A 12,102-nucleotide genomic window follows, 5' to 3' on the forward strand; every position below is an offset into this window, starting at 1 on the left:
TAGGACTCAGGCAAGAAAATAACTAAAGAATGAGAAAATAAATAAATGAACCGTGTTTATCTTACCAAAATGACTTCTCACACAGCAATTGTTCTTGAACAGCGACTGAGTCCATTGGGTTGATCCACTTTGAAAAGTAAAAATAAATTTCTGAAGAGCTGGAGAGACTGCTTAGAATGTAAGAGCAACTAACTGCTCTTTGATAGGAAGTTTGCTCTATTCTCAGGACTAATATGGTGACTAATCACTAACTGTAGCTCCAAGGAGATTTGATATTGTTTTGACAGGGAGACACCAAATTATCATGAATTGACTTTGCAAGATGATGAAGAGAAAAAGTGTCTGATGGGTTCTCAGAGACTGAATTTTTGATACAGACCTTCCAGCATTCCTGGAAGTTGCCAAGGAAGTCCCATATTTCTATATTGCTCTCTTTATTCATTGAAGGTATTGGGACTGATTCAACTAATGATCTTGCTTCCTCTGGAGTGCAAAGGAAAGGACTTTCACACGTGCACATTTATACAATTGATAGCTCCCTGGTTACATTTATTCCTAAGCTCTGCTTTCCAACATCCACAGGCAGAGTTAATATCTACATCGATGAAAGTCTTATTTTTGAATTCTCCATTATACGCAAACTTCTTTCCGGTTTTCCATCGAGTATCTTATAAAGTCTCAGCCAATTGAGAGTGGCTTCCAGATAAGCTGGGTTGAACTTGTTAACATTATAGATAACATGAAATTTTTCAGCCTCAGGATCATTCACAATGATAGGAATTGTGTCAAAGTGTCAAAATCTCAAGAATCTTGTGATGGATCACATTTCCATGGGACTGGACTGTGGAGCCTACTATACAAACGTTAATGGGAACATTGTCTCCACAGTAGTTTGTGTTTTTATCTTTTGGATGTGGATCTTCTTATGTCTGAGGGAGGAACCCATAACTCTGTGCACATAGCTTGTGAGGAACTTTCCATTCTTCACATCCTGTTTAATGGGATTCCGTGGCTCCTCAGTGGCAATCTCCATTTTGGCATTTGCATTTACATACTGAGATCTTTTCACAGCCATGTTAAACAAATTCTAAGGGTCATCAGTTCGTGCCCTTTGTCAAGGCTACTTTCCTTTTTAGAGTCCATCTTCTGAGAAATTTCATGGAAGGGGGATGTACTGACCAGTTACATTTTTTTTTTCAATTTCAGTTTGCCCTATTGACTCAATTGCTGGCCATTATTAAATCCCATGGCTAGTGTTCCCTTCTCAATACTCTCAACCCAGCACCCTAAATCTATCCTCAACCTTTAGCTCCAGCTCAAGAGCCCTAACCACCCACATGAAGAAGTGGCATATGGCTCATCCACCTGAGATCTCACATGGTTGGTTGGCCTTTCCCCCTCTAAAGCACAGTGAGAACTCTCTCCTCTCCTCTTTGCATCTGTCTGCTTGCCAGTGGGAACCTGGAAGTCCCACTTATTCCTTCTGCCTAGCAATCGGCCAAGAGCTGGGGAACAGGACCTCAACATCAGGACCAATAAAATAACTAATTTAAAAACTTTTCTCCCAGACACAAACTGAACAAAACCATAACGATCATGTTATTACAAAGTATAATATACAACTAACATCTAGGCCATCATATTTGTCAATTAGATAATGTCCTCTAGCATCCTTTCTTTCTTTCTTTCTTTCTTTCTTTCTTTCTTTCTTTCTTTTTTTTTTTTTTTTTTTTTTTTTTTTTTTTTTTTTTTTTTTTTGCTTATTTTTTAATTAGGTATTTTCCTCATTTACATTTCCAATGTTATCCCAAAAGTCCCCCCTACCTTCCCCCCCCCACTCCCCTACCCACCCATTCCCACTTTTTGGCCCTGGCGTTTCCCTGTACTGGGGCATATAAAGTTTGCANGTCCAATGGGCCTCTCTTTCCAGTGATGGAAAATGTGGTACATTTACACAATGGAGTACTACTCAGCTATTAAAAAGAATGAATTTATGAAATTCCTAGGCAAATGGATGGATTTGGAGGGCATCATCCTGAGTGAGGTAACCCAATCACAAAGGAATTCCCACAATATGTACTCACTGATAAGTTGATATTAGCCCAGAAACTTAGGATAGCCAAGATATAAGATACAATTTGCTAAACAGTTACATTCTTGAAGAATGGGTGGTATTCCTGTGAGAGGATATGCCTATGCTCCTTCCTGTTGTATAAGGACATGACATGATTTTATTTCTTAACTTATAGCTACATAATGTAAATATCTGCAAGACTAAATATATGTGTGACTAAATACATATGAGATGCCTTAGTTCTGTTCACAATAAATTATATTTTCTTGAAATTTTGGGATGTACAAACATGGCTTCTTCTGTTTATTATGATGCCATCATATCCACTATTGTACTATGTAACAGACATTTATAGCACCTACAGGGCACTTCAGAGAGATTACTGCCTGTTTTTACAGACATTAACCTGGCATCTTGTTAAGGTCTCAGTGAGAAGCCCCCAGAGATTAGTGGGCTTTTGTTCTTTTTGAAATTTCTTAACAAAGCAGTAAGTGAGGAAGCAGTTTACTAGGTCAGCTTTCTTTCACTGAATATTCAATAATGCAAAAGGTTCAGATAATAATGCATTCTTAAAAAGCAGGCTGCTCAAAGCTCTTGTAAAGTTACAAAAGAGCATACATACTAAAAATCTTACAGTGAACTTCTTCTTTTATTTTTTAACAAGAACCTAGAAGCGCTACATGCATAGAATGACACTACTTTAATTTCATTATTCTGTTCTTGAAATTTGTTCATTTTCTTATTTTTTGGAGACTCTATGTGTTATTAGCAGGACAATAGTAGTGCCAGTACTTGCTATCCCTGAACATCATAGATATTTGTGCTGAAGACTTTTTTTTTTTTTTTGCGTTGACTATTATTTGTACACCGCATGTTTTCCATTCACAGGCATCGTCTTCTTTGAAAAATTTTTTTCAATGTTAAAATTTAACTTATGCATATAAACACAAAAGTAAGCACATTTATGGATGCTAGATGCTTTCAGAAATGTGTGTGTGTGTGTGTGTGTGTGTGCGTGCATGCACACTTGCACTGTACTTGCTTTTTGGGGTTCCTGAGATCCTCTCCCTTATTCAAGAGATGCTGCCATTTGTTTCATCAAATTCTCCCTAATGTTTGCTAATGGTCTCAACAGAGCAGTCATTTAACCTTTCACTTGCCCTCAATCATGGCTTTGAGTAGAAAAGAACTACAAAGTCATTTGTCTGTGATTTTCTAGGTCTTTCCATTTCCCTTCCATGCTTTCATTTTGTAATCACCATAATGTAATTATATTCAGGGAGCTGAATCTTTTATAAAGTATACTATGAAATTGTAGAATGAAAACACTGAGACTCATTTAATATAAAATGATTTCCATCTTATCTATATTTTACTCCTTTGGTTTTTATTTTTCATTAGGTATCTTATTGCTTAATACCCCAAAACACTTGCCTCTCAGGAATTCCCTAAAGGAAGACAAATTTTGGATGCTCAACTTTGTTAACCATCACTAAAAGCTTATTACTGGACACACTTGATTTCTTTAGTAAGATGGATTTTCTTAAAAGAAGAGAATTTCTTCTTTTTTTAAAATACTTTTTTATTACGTATTTTCCCCCATTACATTTCCAATGCTATCCCAAAAGTCCCCCATACCCTTCCCTCCACTTCCCTACCCACCCATTCCCATTTTTTGGCCCTGATGTTCCCCTGTACTGGGGCATATAAAGTTTGCGTGTCCAATGGGCCTCTCTTTCCAGTGATGGCCGACTAGGCCATCTTTTGATACATATGCAGCTAGATGAACAAAAAAATGCTGGCTGTGTTTCCTGTAATTCTTTCAAGTTTTTTTTTTTTTTTTTTTGTGTTTCCTCTTTAAGGAGATCTACCTGTTTAGCTGTGTTCTCCTGTATTTCTTTAAGAGAGTTATTACTGTCCTTCTTAAAAATCTCTACCAGCATCATGAGATATGATTTTTAAATCCAAATCTTGCTTTTCCGGTGTGTTGGGATAACCATGACTCTCTGTGGTAGGAATACTAGGTTCTGATGAGGCCAAGCGGTGTTGGTTTCAGGGAAGGCATAGGTGATTTTTGTGGAGAAAACTAGGAAAGGGGATAGCATTTGAAATGTAAGTGAAGAAAACATCTAATAAAAAAGAGAAAGAGAAAGAAAAAAAAAAAAAAAACAGAAACACCGGAACAAAAAATAAAAACACACGATTAGAGTTGATGTCTAAATAAATAAATAAATAAATGCTGGCACATTAGAACCAAAAACTTGAAGCATTAGTAACTTAGTGTCCATTCTTTAGAAATCTATCAGAGAGAATGGAGCATGGCAGCCTTGTTTACAAAGCCTAGTCTAGATTGAAATGGCTTAAAACAGTGCACTTTTGGAAAAGACACCTTGTTCCCAATAGTCTCCTTAGAAGTCATGTATCATTCAACTAAGGAGCCATTGAGCTGTTTTCATGCTTCAGAGAATTGATACACTTGCATTTCTCCCAAGGTAGGTCACTTAGTCTTGTACTGTTTGATGTTACTTTGGTTTTCCAATGGAGCTCATAAAAGAGATTGATTTCCTACCTTGGTCATTTTTGCTTCCCTTGCCATATGTAGGCCTGTGGAACACAAGTTCTTTCATTGGTGGCTAGTCTGATGTATTGCTCATTGCAGTGCTCTAGAGACAGAAAATTGAATTGCTCCCATAGCAAGCACCCTGCAATTACTCAGGCTGTAACTACTACATAGGCCTAACAAACTGCATTGCTCCCCAGGTGGCTTGTTTTTACTTCACTCTTTTTACTATTAGGCCTTCCCTGCTCCAGGGATCTGGGACACAGCATCTACAGAGTCTGGTTCTTAAAAGGCTAATTCAAATGATATTTAGAGAAATGGTTACCCAATGCCCCTGCTATTCCATCAAAAATAAATCATATCATTGCCAATTAATGTGTGCTGAACATCTAAGAAAATTGTGTCAATGTTTAATCAAAACAGACATTTAACAAAGAAGACATTTTTCCTATTTTCAAGTTATAAACATTTTGAGATGAAGAAAAAACAGGTAGGTACATAAACATTTGAATAACATGATTTAGTTTAGCTTAAATTGGGTCCCCTATTTGTTTATAATTCTATAATAATCCCTCTGATACTTCTGTTGTATTTTTGGATTTGATAAACAAATATAATTACAATCAATATAAATTTAGGTTCTTCTTTTTGTAAAATAACCCAGTCAATGAAAAAATAATCATTTTGTAATAAGAAAGATTTTTTTTATTTCTAAATACATCATAGAGTATATTGAGCAGGTTGAAGTTAGACATTTAAACTGAGATATCATACAGTTTAACTTGTATCAATTCGTAAGATATGTATTCAAGAAAATATATCAACTTTTTCATTAGTCAATTGCCAAAAATTAAAACATAAATTTTCTTTATATTGTTTTTATATTCAGAATTTGACTCTTGTCAAATTTTTTTGAAAAACATTTCTCCAAATTTACAGTGCTTGTGGCATTTACAAGTCTCCCAATAAGATATAATTTTTGAGAAAATTATGGACAACATAACTTTGTGACATTTGTGACACGTAAAAAAATATTATATCACTTCATTTAGTTTAGCAAATAACTTGTACATTTTCTCATAGAGTTTCATTTAAACTTATATTTAGTTACAGGGGAATTATAAATAATTGAATTACATAATTTAAATGATTTAAGGCAAAGATAAATTACCATTGTTTGTTTGTTTTTCATATATGAAAACCAAGAAAAATAGGGAAGAGTGGCAACACTTTGGAGGTGGCATTAAAGAATCACATTAAATCCCATCAAATGTGCAATAAAATAGATGAATACTTATGCCAGAAGAAGGTTTTCAGTATGGCTTTTTCATAAATTCAGAACTAATGTGTCTGTTTCATAATGACTAACAGTGAAGGGCATTCCCGTGTAGTGGTCCCTTGCTTTTAACCTCATCTGGATGCTCATGGGTTCCTTATGCTCCCTGCAGTCTTCTGGATGGCCGCAGACTGCTTCTGACAAAAAGTCAGAGCCATCTGATTTCAATTGCCATATTCTTCTTCGGAAGACTTAAGTGATAGAAATTGTGACCTTTTAGCTTCACTTGAAAATCAGTGCTATATTTGGGTCCTTTCAGCAAAATCTTGCTAGTGTATGCAATGGTGTCAGCGTTTAGAAGCTGATTATGGGACGGATCCCTGGATACAGCAGTCTCTAAATGGTCCATCCTTTCATCACAGCTACGAACTTTGTCTCTGTAACTCCTTCCCTGGGTGTTTTGTTCCCAATTCTAAGAAGGTGCACAGTGTCCACACTTTGGTCTTCATTCTTCTTGAGTTTCATGCGTTTATCAAATTGTATCTTATATCTTGGGTATCCTAAGTTTTGGGCTAATATCCACTTATCAATGAATACATATTGTGTGAGTTCTTTTGTGATTGTGTTACTTCACTCAAGATGATGCCCTCCAGGTCCATCCATTTGGCTAGGAATTTCATAAATTCATTCTTTTTAATAGCTGAGTAGTACTCCATTGTGTAAATGTACCATAATTTCTGTATCCATTCCTCTGTTGAGGGACATCTGGGTTCTTTCCAGCTTCTGGCTATTATAAATAGGGCTGCTATGAACATAGTGGAGCATGTGTCCTTTTTACCGGTTGGGACATCTTCTGGATATATGCCCAGGAGAGGTATTGCTGGATCCTCCGGTAGTACTATGTCCAATTTTCTGAGGAACCGCCAGACTGATTTCACAGGAGTGGATGTTCACAGTCAGCTATTGGATGTATCACAGGGCTCCCAATGGAGAAGCTAGAGAAAGTACCCAAGGAGCTAAAGGGATCTGCAACCCTATTGTTGGAACAACATGATGTACTAACCAGAACCCCGGAGCTCTTGTCTCTAGCTGCATATGTATCGAAAGATGGCCTAGTTGGCCATCAATGGAAAGAGAGGCCCATTGGACTTGCAAACTTTATATGCCCCAATATAGGGGAATGCCAGGGCCAAAAGAATGGGAATGGGTGGGTAGGGAAGTGGGGGGGCGCTATGGGGGACTTTTGGGATAGCATTGGAAATGTAATTGAGGAAAATATGTAATAAAAATATTAAAAATCAAAAAAAAAAAGAAAATCAGTGCTTATCTAAAAATGAGACCTTATCTTCTGCTAAGAGCCAATGAGTAGAAATAATTTGAAGAGAATAACAGTAAATTTTTAGCTTGTTAAAAGCTCTGTATCTTGCTGTATGCAGGACAAGATGTGCTGGTTTAGATGTTTTGTTTTGTTTTCCTCAAAAAAAAATGATCTTTATTTCCCCAGCATCTTCATTATAATCCCCAATGCTTACTAATGGTCAAATTGTTTCTATTATATTTTATAAATATGGCAATTTATCTATTATTTTTAAACTAATTTCTGCATGGATGTTTTCATTTTGAGGTGACCATCAGTAGGTCACAAGAATCTGAAGTTTAGTTTTACATGTCATAACTTACTCCCGTTGAGATGTTAAATAAAAATGGTATGTGCTAAATCATACAATCAACAGAGAAATTAACCTACTGTTAAACTAATCTTTGGTAAGTTAGATATAACCCCCACAAGCCCCTCTGTTTAAATGCTTGATTCCCAGGGAATGTTTAGGAACTATAGGATTGCTGGAGAATGTGTCACTCTGATGTTTCAAAAGACCTTTGCCATTTCCCATATGTTCTCTGCCTCATAATTACAGTTTTGAGATGTGAGCTATGAGTTATTCCTGTAGTCATGACTTCTGTCTGCCTTCATGGACTCTATCTCCATAAATAAGTTTAATTAAATGTTTTATATATTGCCCTGGTCTTATTTGTCTTATAATACCTTGGTCATCAAGCTTATTATAGCAATAGAAAAGTAACTAATACACCAAGGTGTCTTTCTTCTCTTCCAACATTTTTTACAGATCAATGTTACCATCACAGAAAGAGAAGCAGTCTGACAGAGAGTGCAGAATCTGGCTGAAGCACAGTTGCTGTGGCTGCATGTTCAAGACTTACATAGTATCAGCATGGTAGCATGGGTAGGGCAAAAGAAGCTTAGGAAGTTCTACTCCTCGCTGAAGAGCTATTGAAAGTTACTGACCGCTAGAGTAGAGAAAGTCAGTTTCCTTCAGAGATATAGCTCCTGAGATGCGAAAAGTGCTAATACAATGGTACCCATATAAGTGTCACTAGATGATTTTTAAGAAGTACATGAACATGGAGAGAAAATAGTGAAAACACATCTGGAAACTACACAATAAAGTTTAAAGGGATTTACTTTTACTTAGTGGAAAAGAATCAGTGTAGAGGCTTACCCATTAAGGAAGTGTGGAACCTTGACCCTGGTGCGGAAGGGCAGTGTAAGCAGAGGTAAAAACACAATATATTGTTTTTCTTTTTCTCTAAAGCAGTGTCTTTTGGCAAGGACCGTTGAATTGAGAGTCAGTAAAATAGCACAAAGTTCTAAGATGCAGCTACAAATCGTTGTCCAAAAATGACCCAGGAATAAAAGTATAATTCAATGATAGAGTACTCACCTTTCTTATAGGTTGTAGGGTCTATCTCAACTCAGCAAAACAAAACAGAATAAATGCATTTCAAATCTGCTTTTCTTAACCTGTGTCCCAGATGTTTTTGCCAGCACTCCTATACCCTCTAGAGATCTATAACACATTTTGCCAGGTAATTTTTTTTTAATTTCATGTCAGTTTTAAATGGACATCCTGCTTTGGCTGAATCTGGAAGATGAAATAAGATATATATGGCATTTTTCTGGTATGAGCAAAGACCTCTGGATGCCTTGGTTGTTCCTGTTTTCTGTCCTGTATTCCTCCAGTTCCACTGGAAAATGAGATGTGAGGTACAGTCTGAGGGCTCCAGGATTTTCAGAGGACACTTACCTACACATGTCTTCTTTGTCAAGAGTTAAAGTCTTTTCCACTACCAGCTACCCTTAGTAAATTATTCACAAATTATAACTGAAATACAAACTTGCATGTGCATGCACGAGATTTGTAAATGGTGAGCAATGCTGTTGGTACAATAAAAACTTCCTCGATGTTATAAGAAAAATTAGATTATCCATTGCCATCCCTATGGGACATCTTTAAATAATGCATTTTAATCTTAATGAGCATGAAAACAAAACAGTGTAAAAGAATAGCATAATGTCACTCTGCATTCTCCAATACAGCTTTTAGAATGTATTACTTCTGCAAAATATATAAAGTATTAATATTTAAATAACAATAGTAAACTAGGAATAGTTTCGCTATTTCTATTTTAATTATTGCATGTAAGTCAAAATAGTAATTGATAAACTAGATCTATGCATGCAGTTTTATACTAACATTGTGTGTCGTTGCATGTATTTATTTATGGTATATGTACTGTGGAGAGTTCATAGGTGTGTGTATTATAATTATATATAATATAATATATGTGTGAATATATATATATATATATATACACATATTTGTTCATATTTATATGCAGCTCCAGAAGAGAGTTGCCATTGTTAGACCTAGTGAGGAAACCCCCACTCCATTCCCGATTCGGCGTGCACCCAAAAAATCACGAAGGACCATCTCTTCCTGTAATTACATGAGGACGTTTAATTACGGAGCTCCAGTCGGACATGTATCCCACACAGGAGATAACGGATGTCGGCCAAGAGGCTCGAAAGCTAGGAGTTTTTATGGGGTAAGGGGCTTAGCGGTGTGGAATTCAGCATAGCGACACACTATTGGCTTATTCAAACATTATCAGAAGGATTACAGAGCAACAGGACTTTGTTCCTGTGGGCTGGGGGCTTATCTTTGTTCACATAGCAACCAGTTGATGTATGACTTTTACCCGGTGCCAAGGGGCAATAGACAGAGGGGAGGTTCCGGCCAGATGGCCTTGCCTGCNTCCTTGAATTCTTTTCATCTTCACAGTTAAGATGTTCTTAGGAATGCCTTAACAACAGCCCTGCCCTGGCAGGCCTGGGGGCTGTTCTGCTTTGTTCTCAGTCCCAGGCCTGGGCAGTGGGCTCTTAAACAACTCACAAGTTACAATATTTTACCTTCCTTCACCATAAGCCATTTTCACATGTTAGTGTCATAGAAAGTTTTATATACTATATGATTCAAATACTGTCATTAATTTTTTAAACGGTAATGGCTTTCAATAAAGTTCAGGATTGAATCTGCATGTCCAAAAAAAAAAAAAAAAAAAAAGGAATAGAAAAAAGAAAAGAAACAAGGAAGTAGAGTATTAACTACTAAAATGAGCAACTCAGCAAAATCTGTGCTTCAGTGCTAAGGTACTCAGAAAAGAAATGAAACAGGTACAGATAAAATGGAGTCTCACATAAACAAATTAGCATATGAAAAATTTCAATATATTTTAAATGCTGAATGTTTTATAAATGAAACTGAGATTGAAAACTTTATCATGGCTGCAAGCACATGTTATTGATGTTCACAGTTTTCACAGTATATCACTCATGGCTGCCTCCACAACAGAAAACAAACCATTGTTTTAGATTGATTAAGTCAAAGTCATTGTAATTACAATGTGCTTAGTTGTTAAATTGTGGACACTAGACACATTTGAACCTTGGGTATTCCATTTATAAACTGTGTGATTTGGTAGCATTTTGCTCAATTTCTTTGTTTTTGCCTTATTTAATTAAAACACAATTATGTCAATATAACTTCCTTCTCTGTCTTTCCCCTGGCTGCCTCCTAACTTCTAAATTTATAGATTCCTTTTATTTAGCCAATCTTATTACAGTTGCATGAAGATAAATAAATATATAAAATTTGTCTATCAATTCATTGTTTTGTAAATGGAGTTTATACTTCACTCAGTTGTAGGTTGATAAAAAACATATACAAAATCCCTGTCTAATGCTCACTAAATGCCTACAAAAGGTTACCTTGTCTTAATCTAATCATTATTTCTTGAAAGTAGGAAATGTCTTATATTCTTTCTCTGCTGATTGAATATGAAGAAGCAAAAGCCTATCTTGGGTGTTTTGTAGTTTTAATGTACAAAGATCCCAGGAAAGCTAAACACTATATTGGAATATTTACATGTTTTTTAGGAGAACTGTCAAATTGCTTGAGAATCCTCTTAATTTTTTGATATATTGGTAAAGGTTTTCTTTGTTTATACTTCTCAGGAAGATTAGAGTTTAATACTTATATATTATGACAGAGTTTAGACTAAAGTGGGTTAGTAGTAGATTAGGAGGAATTTGGGGGAAGGGAAGAATGTGATCAAATATATTTGAATTTAAAAGAAATTTAAAATATGAAAACTATAGCAATAAAAATTTTGAATAAAGAGAAAAAAGAAAATATTAAGGGAAAAATAAGTTGAATTATTTTCTTTACTTTTGAAAGGTTTATAATACATCTAAAATTAGAATATTCAGCCATAGAGTTTTCTCAGGTCACTTTTATCTTTCTAAAAATATATATATAATCACATCATTCCTCCCTTCCCTTTCCTCCTTCCAGTTCTTCTCATTCACATTCACATATAGTTTAAATAATTTTTTTCCAATCAGAATTAGCAGTACCCTCTGCAAGACTATAATTATCTAACAAAACTCTAACAGCACACATAAGAATCCTACCATTTGTGTTATTGGTCAGGGTGATTCAGAGATGCCTAAAACATTATATCAGGTGTTGCTGTTGGTCCTTGGTTGCCTTCCAGAGATGAAAAGTAAGGCCCTGTTGCTGAAGACACAAAACATTTCAGACATAGGACCAGAAAAACCTTAACTATGTACAAAACCTAAAGGCCTTCTCCCTGAGAACAAGCTTTCATGGTATCAAATGTTGCCATGCAAGCTTAGAAAGAAAGAAAGAAAGAAAGAAAGAAAGAAAGAAAGAAAGAAGGAAGGAAGGAAGGAAGGAAGGAAGGAAGGAAGGAAGGAAGAAAGAAAGAAAGAAAGAAAGAAAGAAAGAAAGAAAGAAAGAAAGAAAGAAA

General features: G+C 35.7%; 1 pseudogene; it reads right to left on the bottom strand.

Annotated features, from left to right (window-relative positions):
* Positions 1-247: 247 nt before the first annotated feature.
* Positions 248-10,200, bottom strand: LOC110306527 (annotated as a pseudogene).
* Positions 10,201-12,102: the final 1,902 nt, after the last annotated feature.

Source organism: Mus caroli, chromosome 12 (assembly GCF_900094665.2).
Source record: "Mus caroli chromosome 12, CAROLI_EIJ_v1.1, whole genome shotgun sequence".
Lineage (NCBI taxonomy): Eukaryota > Metazoa > Chordata > Mammalia > Rodentia > Muridae > Mus > Mus caroli.